Source organism: Lacerta agilis, chromosome 2 (genome assembly GCF_009819535.1).
Source record: "Lacerta agilis isolate rLacAgi1 chromosome 2, rLacAgi1.pri, whole genome shotgun sequence".
In the NCBI taxonomy this organism is placed as follows: Eukaryota; Metazoa; Chordata; class Lepidosauria; order Squamata; family Lacertidae; genus Lacerta; species Lacerta agilis.
Window position 1 is genome coordinate 109793211 of NC_046313.1, and position 12084 is coordinate 109805294.

Consider the following 12084-nt stretch of genomic DNA (forward strand, 5'->3'; position numbering starts at 1 on the left):
TTGGACGACATAGAGTGGCAGCGTAATCTTATGCTTGGTGGGGGGGCTATGTACCCTGCGTCAGTTGGGCGTCATTCCACCAACTCATGTGCCATCTTACCTATCATCTCTCTCTATTGCCAGTCATCGTTTTGCTTTTATCAAAGAGCGTTTCAATGCTTTCCCTTCGAACACCCTTTTTCATAGATTTTCTAGGGGTCAAGTCTCGGGGTTTTATGTTCCTGTGATAATAGATCGATCGAGTGCTTATATGTCCTTTATATTGTGCTGTTCAGAAGAACTCATTGTTACCATTAACCCATAAATGGCCTGGGCATCCGGCAGACTTTTATCTTGCTTTCTTATTGCATGATACAGATCAGTATGTAACTCTTCAAATGGTCAAAACAAAATAAAATAAAAAATTCTTTCCAGTAGCCCCTTAGAGACCAACTAAGTTTGTTCTTGGTATGAGCTTTCGTGTGCATGCACACTTCTTCAGATACACTGAAACGGATTTCAAATGGTGAAATTTTTAACTTGCATTCTGACATATAAGCGATGGAATGGACTGCTGTTTGGAAAGTGAAATTTCCTTATAATTCCCATATTTAATCTTGTATCTTTATTAAGGCTTTCATTGTCATTAATTTTTAAATTTAACTGGGTGTGTGTATTTGTCTTAGTTTTGTTTTATATGAGCTTAAAGCTGAAATAAAATGATTGGTTGGTTGGTTGGTTGATTGGAGGGCTGCACAGGTACCCCATCACAGGCCCTTATCCTATTGCCTTTACCTGAACCAGTCAGGCTACACTGAAGATGACACAACTTTCAAGCACTGGCAGTACAGGAAAGACAAAATCTGAAAAGTATCTTCTGGCAAAGGGTCAAGCAGCAATGAACCAGCTAGGAACCACCGGCTTCATTCATTCACCGACGCCGTGATTTGACCATAATGACAGCAGCTTGCCCTTCAACATGATTCAGGGGCAAGTGGAAGGATTCAAACCTAGGACAGAGTCTAAGAGACTAAAGCTGGACGACGTTCTGCCCATTAATTTCTCCCGTTAAAGAGTTCCAACCCCCGCCCCCGAAATGCACACTGTATGTACCAGATACGGTAATAAACACATCACATATTGTGTGGATCTCGCATAAGCAACATGAATTCAGGTGAATCAGTGACACAGTAGAAAGCAGGGGTGGCAAATCTGTACCACCGTCCCCCCAAGATGTTGCTGGGACAATGCCTCCCACCACCCCTGGCCCTTGTGGTCATGCTGGCTGTTGGTTCTGATGGGATATGAAGTCCGGCAACATCGGGGGGGGGGCTCACATCCTTTGCCTGCTTCTGAAGCCCAGTTGCTGGAAACCGCAGGAAGGGAGACAAGAGTAACATTGCGCTCGGGTCCTGCTGCTGGGCATCCCATGAATATCTGGTTAGCCACTGTGAGAACAGGGGGCTGGACTGAACGGGCTGCTGGCCTGATCCAGCAGGACTATTCTTATGCAGTTATGCACATGAAGGCCTCCAGTGAGTAACAGAATTCCTAACACAATACCCTAAACAGTGTTCCTTCAATTCTAGATTCAGGTAGTTAGCCGTGTTGGTCTGACGCAGTCTTAAGAATAATAATAATCATAATCATAATCATAATCATAATTTGTCTAGTAGCACCTTACAGACCAACTAGGTTTGCTCTGGTATAAGCTTCCGTGTGCATGCACACTTCTTCAGTGTTCCTTCAAGTACATCTTCACTTAGTTAGAAAAATACTGCTTTTCTGCAAACAAAACCAGGTTGATGGTGAGAGCTGTTTGACAGTGGAGCGGACTGGACTCTCTTGGAGGTTTTTAAACAGAGTCTGAATGTCAGAAGTGTGCATGCACACGAAAGCTCATACCAAGGGTCTCTAAGGTGCTACTGGAAGGAATTTTTTTTAAAATTTTGTTTTGAATGTCAGGGGTTATTTAGCTGTGGTTCCGACAATGTGGGTCCCTTCAGACTGTACAGTTCTAATGTCTTCTCTTGAGAACCTCTCCTCTCAGATGTTAATTCCTTTTGCCAGTTCTGGGATGTCTGTGCTATCATCATCATCATCATCATCTACTGCTGTTACGACTTTTTGTTATGACAGTTTTACATAGAAACACAGGAAGCTGCCTTATGGAGAGTCAGACCTATCTGATTTATCTAAGGAAAGGCCCCGCTGGCCGAAACCCAATAAATAATCTGCCTGTCTGTTCAGAAACACTGAGTTAGATGGACCACTTGACTTGGTATAAGGCAGCTTCCTATCTGTATGTTTCTGTCCTCTGAAGAAGGTTAGGGTGAGCGATTTGCTCAGAGCCATCCAATGAGCATCAAATGCTCCACCCCTTCGTCTCAGTTTCACCCTCAGAAGGGATTTAGATGGAGACAGAACTAGAATGAGCTGGCTCTGCCTCTCATTGGCTCTGGCGCCACCTGCTGTCGGCCTCCCTGCCTTCCACCCTATCAGTCCCCAATTGCTACCAGCCATCGCCACCATGGGGAAAAGAACTGAATTGCTGGATCAGACCAAAGGTATAACAACACAGGGGGAAGAAGGGCCCCAAGGGCCACATGTCCTTCTGTGCAATCTCCCAGAGCCTGCATTTTGGTAGTGGGAAGGGACAGAGGGAAAAGCAGATGGAGTAGAGGATGTCACTCTTTGGCTATATATCAACAACACAAAAGCCAGAGGGTTCTTCAAACACAGGCAACACCTCTCCATCCTGTGCGAAAAATCTGCAGCCAAAATGACAATTTATGTTTACTGTACAAGTGTATAAAGGGGTTAAGACTCACAGAGATCTGAATTGCCAGAGAGGACACCTCTGTGGTATCGTATCCCTCAGGGAAATGATTTTTATCCTTACTATTTCCTCCTCGCCTCTATCATCCTCTTTTTTTCATTTACCTGCTGATGGAAATCAATGTGTCATTTGCTCTCTCCCAAGAGCAAACACCATCTTAGTACTTTTAGTACGTAGAAAGCAACTTGTAAGTATCACTGCTGGCCTCGTATTCTTCACAGTGCTGAATCCTGGCAAGACTTATATGTGAGTAAACATCATATTTTCTGGTGCTTTCTGCGCAGTCTGTTGTCTGATTATTTTTGTAGGAGGGAAAGAGGGTGAATCCCAAACTGCAGGGGCTTATTTAAATATATTTAAGGCTAAGCAGCCTAGTTTCCAATTTCTGTTTTTATTCCTGTAATATTTCAACTCAGAGCAGGTAAAGCTCTAAACCTCACTCATGTGTGACTGAAGAGATAAATTAAGTTTACCATATCTTCCCCTACTTGCCAAAATGCATCCACTATATCACTTCTCCAGGCAAGCAAGAGGCATGATCGCGAGTCAAGGACATGTCTTGTCCAGGCAAAAGCACTCAAGGAGAAGAGTCAATGAAGGCTCTGGCGTCTGGCCTGGGGAGACTCCCAAGGTATGGACAGAGAGTCCTGGAGGGCCGTATCTTTCCCCTGGGCCTTGAGGTTCCCTTCTCCTGGTATAGCAGCACATCCTAGAATCATAGAATCATAGAGTTGGAAGAGACCACAAGGGCCATCCAGTCCAACCCCCTCCCAAGCAGGAAACACCATCAAAGCATTCCTGACAGATGGCTGTCAAGCCTCCGCTTAAAGACCTCCAAAGAAGGAGACTCCACCACACTCCTTGGCAGCAAATTCCACTGTCGAACAGCTCTTACTGTCAGGAAGTTCTTCCTAATGTTTAGGTGGAATCTTCTATCTTGTAGTTTGATCACCTGATCACCATCACCTTATCACAGTGTCCCTGGACTCCTAGGTGGAGTGATGTGAACAAGGCTCTAGTCTACTGGAATGCTGCAGCAGTATCAAAATGGTAGGAGGCATGTGGAACAGTGGAGGATAGTCCATTAAGGCGAAGGGGGCATTGCCCCACCAGCCTCATTCTGCCTTCAGTCAGGCCCCGCCTGCCTGCCTGCCTTCTTTCTTACAACCAGCCTCACACTTAGTCTTCCCCAGAGCGGGTGGGGCAACCCACCCAGATGAGAGGGGTATAAATACAGTATATTCTGGCGTATAAGACTACTATTTAATCCAGGAAAATCTTCTCAAAAGTCGGGGGTCGTCTTATACACCGGGTGGAAAATCTGTGGTCGAGTATATCTCAAACTCTATATTTTAACTGGAAAAGTTGGGGGTCGTCTTATATGCCCAGTCGTCTTATACGCCAGAATATACGGTAATAAGATCGTTGTTGCTTGTATTAGTATCAGCGTTGCCCTTGAAGAACTCAACAGGGAGGAGGGAGGGGGCAAGACTAGCATTGCTTCCCTCTGCTTGCTGTTGATTCTGGCTTCCTCTACTGCTGAGCTCCCTTCTTTTCACCCTACCAGGCCAAATGGACGCCAACCGTTGCAGATGTCAAAGCACAGTAGGAGTTTGCTACAGTCAAAACAAAACAAATAAAATAAAATAAAATTTTGAAAAATCCTTCCAGTAGCACCTTAGAGACCAACTAAGTTGCTACTGGAATGATTTTATTAAAATTTTATTTTATTTTTATTTATTTTGTTTTGTTTTGACTATGGCAGACCAACACGGCTACCTACCTGTAACTGGAGTTTGCTACAGTTAGGGAGCCCATGCTGAAGGCAGGTGAGGCCACTGCCTTGCTGAAGCTAAGGAGGTCTGGTCTGTGCATGGATGGCAACCTCTTGAGAACCATGCAAAAGCCCCCCTTGGGCAGGCAGGATAGAGATATAAGGAAATAAATGGAATCAGTAAAGGGCCGTCCAGTCCTCTTCCACTTTTCTGGCCACGGCTGCTTTATGTGTGCATTTCTTAGCCTGCATTTTTCTCACGAGCTGGTAGATAGTCCACCACTTGATGGAACTGACTTTAAGAAACCCTAAAAAGCCTGCAACCACATCGTTTTGTGCCGTAAATCTAGCATCAAGTTCTCTGATGAAGCAAATCTTTTAAATCTTCTAAAGCAAAGTTTAATCTCACTGTAAACATGTGGTACAGTGACAATAAAGTATTTCTATTTCTAAAATCTGTTTCCAGACACCCAAAAACAACTGGTTCAAACAATAATAAACAGAACAAAATAAAAAATTTAAAAAAATCCTTCCAGTAGCACCTTAGAGACCAACTAAGTTTGTTCTTGGTATGAGCTTTCAGGTATCTGAAGAAGTGTGCATGCACACAAAAGCTCATACCAAGAAGAAACTTAGTTGTTCTCTAAGGTGCTACTGGAAGGAATTATTTTATTTTATATCTTGTGTTGACTATGGCAAACCAACATGGCTACCTGCCTGTAACTGGAACAATAAACAGGTTTTTGACTGAACTTTGGAAAGAATGTCCTGACAACGTAAGTCATTCAACTCTGGAACAGAAACGGACTTGGAAAGAGGCAGAGACTTTCCTTCTTTCAGAGAACCTCGGTGGCCAACCTACCAGTAGATTCATTGCATCAGCAGGGGAGTTGGACTAGATGATATTTGGGTGGTATCCAACTGAGTCCTACTCAAAGTAGACCCAATGAAATATTGAATTACTTATGCCCATTAAAATAAATGAGTCTACTCAGAGTAGGGCTAGCATTGGATACAGACTTATGATTCCATCTAACTAAGCATCATTTAACTTCTCCGTTGATATCTTCCTTTCCCTTACATCTTCTTCCTTCTCTTCCTCTCTTAACTTTTATGTCTTCTTAGGTGATTGTATAAATAAACGCCCCACTCTCAGACTATCCAGTTCTCTGCCCCCAAACAATAGTTTGCTCTTAGGGACAGTAGATGCAAAAGAGGACAGGATTCCTGCATCTTTAATAGCGGCATACCTGCTGAGTTTCCCTCTTAAAGGAGCAGGAGCCCCATCCTCTTTTGAATCTTTTATCTCAGCCTTCATCCTTCACCCACCTTACTATCTATGCTTCAACACATCCAGTTACCTCTGCCCCTTCCTGTTGCTTTCGCCCTCCTCTTAAATGCCTGTGTAATGAATCAGATCTAAGTTAGGGGGTGTTCATAAACCCACGGTGCTTTAGGAGTTAATGGGCACCCCAGTTTGAGTGGCAGATATCCCTTGGGAGGCGGGACATCCCGCTCTTTAAAAGGAGGGAGCAGCCGTTAGTGTGAGGAGAGTGGTGACTGGAAGAAGGAGGGTGTGGGGCCAGGTTAGGTTTAGGTTAGGTTAGGTTAGGATCGTTGAAGATGTGTATATGTTGCTGAAAGAAAGAGTTTACACTGTTATGAAACTAAGCTTATGAACCATCACTGAAACCGTTATGTTCTGTAAGAAATAAAGACCTCTTATTGTTGAGCTCAGAAAATATCATCGTTCATTTGGTCCAGCGAGTTATATAGGCTCTTGAGGAGGTGAACTCAGGGAAAGGACAAAACTAACCTGAAGGGGGATAGTTTGTGTCTTGGAGTTCCCTCAGGAGGGGCTAGCGGGCGGAAACCCTGGTATTGCCACAGAGTTGCTAAGAGGGCTTAGCTAACTGATATAGTGAGGGGATCTAATAAGGAGAGACCCCGAACTGTAGGCAAAGAAGAGTTTAACCCCTGAAGCCCAGAGCGGAGGATATAACCGGCCACGGCCGCTGGACAAGAAAACTCGCGTTACTAAGGGATCCCCAGGTTATAGATAAAAGGGGATTGAAATAACAGACGGACCTCAGAGGGACAGGTGGGGTGCATTGTAATTTGACCCAGAACACCTGATTAAAAATCCACTTAGTAACAAGGGGAGAGTCTGAAGTGGAGGTTCATCGCAGCCTGCAACACAGGGTCACATTCCATGAGCTAAAACAAAATAAAAAATAAAAAATTCATTCCAGTAGCACCTTAGAGACCAGCTAAGTTTGTTCTTAGTATGAGCTTTCGTGTGCATGCACACTTCTTCAGATACACTGAAATTCCATGAGCTGGGTGAGGTGGAGCTTGGACCACAAAGACCACATTTGTGAGTCTTCAAGATGCCACAAGACTCTTCGTTGGTTTTGTTGCAACAGACTCAGATGTCTACTGCTCTGGAAAATTATCCTTCCTTGAAACTGACAAGAATGTAGAATAATGGCCTTCTACATTGGTCCACCTAAGCTGCACTGATAGGAAGTAGCTCACCAGGGTTTCAAACAGGGAGACTTTCCTAGACCTCCCTGAAGATGGCGGGAGTTGAGCCTGGGAACTTCTGCATGTTAGGCAGATGCTCTAACCACTGAGCTAAGGTCCTTTCCCCAAAGACTAGGAACACGAGAAGCTGCCTTATGCTGTCAGATCGCTGGCTCATCTAACTCAGTATTGTGTACACTGACTGGCAGCAGCTGTCCAGGGTTTCAGACAGGAGACAGCCCCAATTTCTACACACACATACACACAAGCATCTGATATCTAGGGCAGACTTCAGACTTGTCAGAGCTACTTTGGCTTCTCTCACTAGTAGGAATGGGAGAGAAATCTGATTTACTTCATGTCAAAAGGTAGAGGTACCTAATCCACGCTTCCCAAGACAAAACCCAACCATCCTTCAGAATTCACACTTCTCTGAACTTTGCAGTGCAGTCCTGCCAGCCAATCAATGTGTACAGAAATGCACATTCTGGGGTAAAGCGTGCATAAAACTGCATATAACTGTGACAATAACATACCAAAATGAAGAACGTTTGGGGGAAATTGCTTGCATAGACATTCTGCTTAAAAAGGTGTATTACTGGGAGAAATGCTTCTGAATTTTCCTGAGGACTTGCTATAAAAAAATTATTAATAGCAGCAAACTGAGGTGGAAATCTGGAGAACTGAACTTCTAATTGGAAAAAAATAAAAATTACGGAAATGGACAGATTCACACACACCCTACTCACTTGAACCCCAAGATTCAGTATTTGCCCTCCGGGTGCACTCCAGCCAGCACATACTTTGGATTGCAGTGCTTTTGGACTACAACTCCCATCACTGGCTGGGGCTGATGGGAATTGTAGTCCAAAACATCTGGAGGGCACCAGGTGGACAAAGACTGCCCCAGATCTATCCGGAAGAGCCAGGTGTAAAGGACATAGTGCAAAAGAACTGGGTGCCTCTGAGCACATGGTTACCCTGGGAATTAATGTTCAGTGCCGGAACTGAACTGAGCACACAGAAAAGTCCACTTTGGGTTACCATTCTTCTCCATTTCATCACCCCAACAAAGGCAGGGAAACTGGCTTTCTTGTTGCTGCCATTGTTGAACAGCTGGCAGTCAACCCCACTTGCCAATCTACTGCGAAATCCACACAGACACCTACAGGCTACCCCAGTAGGTTTTGGATTCCACGTGGCTCTCTCTTAGCTGAAAGAGCTGTCCTTCGACAGTATTCTGAAAACGTTCTCATAAGCCTTCCTGACTACACCGGAGGAATTATAACGTTAGAGATAAGACAGATTTCTGGAAACGTTCTCATAAGTTGCCCGGCGACACCAGAGGAATTTTAGCTTGACAGATAAGATGCAACCATTCATTATCCTTTTGTCCCTCTCTAGAGCTTCATTCCGTTCATTGACACTTTGCGATACTTCTTCAATGGCTATGCTCAGCCGATGTACTTCTTATTTTTATCAATGAATTCACTTTTTCTTCACAATGCCACCATGACTTTAACAAGCACAATACTTTATTATTTAAAAAGCCACCTGTCTGTGCTCCATAGATTGCCACTAGATCTTGAGGGATTGAAACTCGTGCATTAAACTCATCCCTGTGTCAAACAGCACTGCCTTCTGTTGCCTGCTCTAACACTGCTTCATCTCTCCCCTGCCTTCATCCGCCCTTAATCTCTCTTCCGTTCCATCCATCCATCCATCCATCCATCTCTCCCTCTCTTTCCCTTCTCACTCCCATTCATCTGCAGCAAATTACTGTTTGTACACATTTATGTAAGATAGCGAACATCTGTCTATCAGCATCAAGCCTGATCAAACTTTCTTACCTGCTCCCTTTCTCTCCCCAGCCTGTCAGTCTCTTGTTACCATGGCATGTTCTTAAAAACTCAACTTCCCTATCAACAAAACAATGCTTATCACTGTAGCTGCTCGGCGATCCTTTCAGGAAATCCCAAATATTTTTTTCAAAACTCAGATGTTCTGCAGGGCATCTTTAGCACACACACACACCACCACTTCCCCCAGGACTTTCCCTGCTTCAGCTGCCCCACAGGGAATCCCCTCCTTACTTGCAAAAAGTTTGATGCTCAGGCTGCAAAGGGGGAAAGAGCTCCACTCGTCAGCTGCCTCTCTCTCTGCTTCTCTCCCTCTCTCTGCGCGACTCTTTCTCCTGCCCTGGAGAGAGAGAGAGGAGGCGAATGTGTTGGCCTTTGGATTTCCTGGCTCAGTACAGCACTGGGGTGTGAGCAAGCATATGAGCATCACTCTCTCTCTCTCACACACACACACACTCACACAAACACACACAGAGACTCATTCACTCCTTTGCTTCGGCTCGATTTGGAAACGGAGGCAGTCAGACACAAAACGCCATGAGATCATAATGGGAATCTCTGATAACCATCTTGGCACAGAGATTCAGATCACTCCAAAGTCCTCCTGTTCCAACAGACTTGTTCATATCTATGTTAAACTTTCTCCCTCCCGCACACACATCTCTTTTCACTTTGCCGCCCTCTTTCTCTCTGTGTGATATGTGGCCTTCATCCATCAATCCTTTCCCCTGGAACCATCTCTGTCTGTCTGCCTCTCTCTCTCTCTTTCCTTGTTGTGGCTCCACACACCATAAACTAAAAGCTGCTTCACACGCAAGCACTCTCTCGTACAGAGCTGTTGCTTCCACGTAACAGGAGATCCCCTTGTGCAGACTGTCACGCAACTGGCGTGATCTGTGAATGTAAGGACCAGGCCAGCCACTCACCTAGTCAGGCAACCTGTTCTCACAGTGTCCAAGTGGATGCTTCGATGGGAAACCCTGGAAGTAGGACTTGTGCTGCGGTTCCCACTAGTGACCCGCAGCAGCGGCTGGTATCCAGCAGTGGAGACAGGGCATAGTCATCTTGGCTAGAAGCCACTGATAGTTTTGTCCTCTGTGAATTTGTCTAGCACACACCCACACCCCTTACAGCCTTCTAAAGTTGGTGACACGGGGCAATGGACACGGACACGGGGCAATGGATTCAAACTACAGTACAAGAAAGAAGATTCCACCTAAACATTAGGAAGAACTTCCTGACAGTGAGAGCTGTTCGGCAGTGGAATTTGCTGCCAAGGAGTGTGGTGGAGTCTCCTTCTTTGGAGGTCTTCAAGCAGAGGCTTGACAGCCATCTGTCAGGAATGCTGTGATGGTGTTTCCTGCTTGGCAGGGGGTTGGACTGGATGGCCCTTGTGGTCTCATCCAACTCTATGATTCTATGATTCTATGACTTGGCAGTGAATTCTTGTGGCAGTGAATTCTGCAGAATAACTGCTCCACAAAACACAGCTTCCCATTCCATGTATACACAATTAAATAGATGTAGGCGCATGTTCCTCGAATTTACTAATAATCAGATTCTTGTGGTTTCTTCAACTCACTCTTCAGCTGAGAAAGACTCCCACAGAGTTCTCAGACGGTCATTATTTGGGGTTGGGATTCAATCAGGTACTGGCAAATTCAGGTTGCTTAATTATAGTTGATTTGAAGATCTTGCTCAGCATCTCTGCTGCCTCCCAGCAAACTTTTATACAGTGGTACCTCAGGTTACATATGCTTCAGGTTACATACTAAACCACAGAGCCTAGGGCTTGCCAATCAGAAGGTCGGTGGTTCGAATCCCCGCAAGTGTGAGCTCCCGTTGCTCGGTCCCTGCTCCTGCCAACCTAGCAGTTCAAAAGCACAAAGTGCAAGTAGATAAATAGGTACCGCTCTGGTGGGAAGGTAAACAGCTTTTCCGTGCACTGCTCTGGTTCGCCAGAAGCGGCTTAGGCGTGCTGGCCACATGACCCGGAAGCTGTACGCTGGCTCCCTCAGCCAGTAAAGCAAGAAGAGCGCCACAAACCCAGAGTCGTCCACGACTGGACCTAACATTCAGGTGTCCCTTTACCTTTATTAGTCTCTATGCGATCAAAAATGTTTGCAGGATCCACTTTCAGAAAGAGGCATCATCTGTGTTATGTTGCCAGCATCTATCCGTTCTAGACAATTCCTTCCTACATAGGTGCTGTGAACCCCAAAGACCTACAAAATCAATTTTTGTTTGTTCAATCTCCATTTTAAAGCCATTGAAACAACTACATATAGAAGCTAAAGCAACTTCCCATTTTTATCATATGTGGTAGTCTTGTAGTAAGGTTAAAGCTTACTGGGAAATGATATATAATGAATTGGAAAAGATGTTTAAAAGAAAATAAAGATGTTTAAAAATAAAGATGTTGTGTTTTGTTTTGTTTTTTAAAGCCAGAAGCTTTCCTTTTGGGAATTCTAGGGACAGAACTACTCAAACTGTATAAAAAATGTATTTGTGTATGGAACTACAGTGGCAAGAATGTTACTTGCCCCAAAATGGAAAGAAGAAGTCCCAGCAAAAGAAGAATGGATACAAAAACTTATGAATTAAAAAGAAATGGTGAAACTTACCAGAAGAATAAGAAATCACGATAACAAACTTTTTAAAAATAAAATAATGGAAATGGTTTATTGAATATTTACAAGCAAACTGTAAACAGATAGGAACACTGGCAGGATTATTGTAATAACCTGCAGTTTTATAAGAGTATATTTTTAAAGTAGGTGAATAAATAAGCAAATTAAGTTAATTTGGATATGCAGAAAATATTAAAAATAAATTTAAGGAACCGCAAAAAGAGGGGGAAGGAAGTCAAGTTTTGAAATGTTAAAATGATTGTAAAATTATTGAAATGTATAAAACTAAAAATCATGCATAAAATATATTTTTTAAAATGGTCCCCCATTCAACTGCCTCCTTACTTCCAAACAGTCCAGAGGGTGGCACTACCTGTTAGATTCCTCCTCCATTTTTCTCCTTCTCCATCAGGGAGAAAAATGGGGACAAAACTAGGATCACTTGGCCCTGCCTTCCATTGGCTCTCTGGCGCCACC

The 12084-nt window shown here is 44.2% G+C and overlaps 2 protein-coding genes across 13 annotated transcripts in view; both read right to left on the reverse strand.

Annotated features, from left to right (window-relative positions):
* The window catches only part of TNXB (tenascin XB), a 113333-nt gene extending 104014 nt beyond the window's left edge, over positions 1-9319 (reverse strand). For 6 of the 12 annotated variants that reach the window (XM_033142158.1, XM_033142156.1, XM_033142155.1 and 3 more), the window contains exon 1: positions 9212-9319. The gene's annotated coding sequence lies outside the window, so the exon portion shown is untranslated. The remainder of the gene's footprint in view (positions 1-9211) is intronic. The other 6 variants (XM_033142162.1, XM_033142159.1, XM_033142164.1 and 3 more) reach the window with 1 other exon arrangement.
* LOC117042654 (oocyte zinc finger protein XlCOF6-like) overlaps positions 1-12084 on the reverse strand; it is a 663370-nt gene that overhangs the window by 168780 nt on the left and 482506 nt on the right. The window lies entirely within an intron of this gene.